We start from the raw sequence: 2,243 nt of genomic DNA on the forward strand, positions 1-2,243 counted from the left end.
CGCGATTTCTCCTGTTCCCTCGCCTTTCCTGCCTGCGGTCACCGCGGTCGGTCCCTGACGGTCCTCCTTCCGACGTCGCGCTGCTCGCTCTGCCAGGGCCACGGCCTCGGCGTCGATACTGACGGACGGACAAGGCTGCCCTGTGCGCACGCTTCCCGCCGGGCACGGGTCTTGGGGCGATGAGTGTGTGTCCACCCCCCAGGTGGTGTCGGCCCCTGAAAGTCATGGGCACGCCCGCTGCCCGGGCTGAGGGCTGCATTTCGCTCCGTGAATGTTTGGGGGCGTCGCCCTCTCAAAGCCCTGGTGCTCACTCTGTGGGGAGACGTTTTACCCCGACTCAGGCCCAGCACGGCCAGGCGGGCGTGGGAGAGCTTGCTCCGTCCTGTGCTCCTGGCAGATCTCTCTCCCTCTTCCCTTGCTCGTTTGCCCGGCCGTGAGCGTCCCTCGGCGTTGCGGACGCCGCTCCCCGGCGAGCTCCGTGGCTGCTGGAGCGCAGGTGCTTTTATTCCGGAAAGTGTTTGGTCCTTTCCTGTCAGACTGGGGGCGGGGGGGGGGGGGCTGGCCAAGGACAGCCTTGGAGTTGGTTGACCTTCACTTTCAAGTTCATTAATTTGTGTCTAAACATCGCAAAAGTGCGAGTCTGTTTTTATTCTGTTCCAGCTTTGACTTCTTGCTCTAGCCATTGGGTCTCGGTTTACCGGCATTTCAGCTGGATTTTTAACTTACGGAGATGCCGACGGACGTTGTGCGGGGAGAGCGCGTGCTCGGTCTTTCCGTTCGCCCAGACCGGCTTCCCCACGTTCGCGGTGTGTGTGTGGTGGTGTTTGTTCTCCGTGGCACGCAGCAAGTGGCTCCGTTTAAAATGCGCACCAAGCGCGCCAGACGGCCAGCACGGGCCGAATAAACAAGGTTTACGCGTTTGTGGCCACAAAACGGCAAGAGCTTCCTAGGTTCCTGGGTGCTCCCCAACCCTGGGACGCTGAGGTTTCCCCAGATCTAGCCATTGGGTCTCGGTTTACCGGCATTTCAGCTGGATTTTTAACTTACGGAGATGCCGACGGACGTTGTGCGGGGAGAGCGCGTGCTCGGTCTTTCCGTTCGCCCAGACCGGCTTCCCCGCGTTCGCGGTGCGTGTGTGGTGGTGTTTGTTCTCCGTGGCACGCAGCAAGTGGCTCCGTTTAAAATGCGCACCGAGCGCGCCAGACGCAGAGGCCAGCACGGCCGAATAAACAAGGTTTACGCGTTTGTGGCCACAAAACGGCAAGAGCTTCCTAGGTTCCTGGGTGCTCCCTGACCCTCGGACTCTGAGGTTTCCCCAGAACCTCCCCCCTGCCCCCGATGGAAGAGGTCGTTGGCCGAAGCCGCCCTCGCTGAGGAAGAGGGGCTGCTTGCTCGGTGACCGGCCGCCCGCCCTGCCCCCCGGGCGTCTGTGCTCTGAGGGAGGGTCCCACATCCACTCTGGGCGTTGGTAGTGGTTTCTGGCTCCGTTAAGTGTTTGCAGGTTTTGTTGTTTCTCCCACATAAGCTTCCAGGACGCTCCTCTGAGGCTCGGGAGTGGTGTGGTCGGTCGGTCGGTCGGACAGGTGTGGGCGTGCGTTAGAAGCCCTGCTCCCTGCTCCCGGGGAGTGTCCTCTGGGCCGCGGCCGGCTCTGGCCCAAGGCCTCGTCCTGCAGCCCCGCCCCCCTCAGCTGCTCTCTGCTCAGGCGCCTCTCCTGCGCCCGGTCTCACCTGGGGAGGGGCAGCGCCATTCCTGCCGGACGCGCACCTGGCCAGGGGCCCCAGCCCACAGCCTCCCAGCCTGGTCCCTTTCGGTTCAGAAGTAACACCCCCACCCCCGGCCGGTGGCTGGCCGGTTGGAGCTTCGTCCTGAGCACCAAACGGTTGTGGGTTTGAGCCCCAGTCAGAGTACATGCAGGAGGCACCTGACGGATGCTGCTCTCACATCAATGTCTCTCTCTCTCTCTCTTCCTTCCTCTCTCCAAATCAACTTTAAAAATTGTTTTAAGTGAGGCTGGGAGGCAGGGCTCAGGTGTCTGTCACACCACCCCCGGGGGGATGCTGAGCCGCAGCCCAAGGTAGACCCCCCCCACCTGCTCCAGGCCGTGCAGCCCCAGGTGCTGGAGAGGAGCCCGTGCGGAGGCCGTGGCCGGGCCGAGGACAGTCCCACACCCAGCGCCCCAGCTGGGGGGCTACTTCCTCCCCTTCCCAGGGCACAGGCTGGGCAGGTGTCACCCGGGGACGTG

The sequence above is a fragment of the Myotis davidii genome, unplaced genomic scaffold, assembly GCF_000327345.1.
Source record: "Myotis davidii unplaced genomic scaffold, ASM32734v1 scaffold845, whole genome shotgun sequence".
Lineage (NCBI taxonomy): Eukaryota > Metazoa > Chordata > Mammalia > Chiroptera > Vespertilionidae > Myotis > Myotis davidii.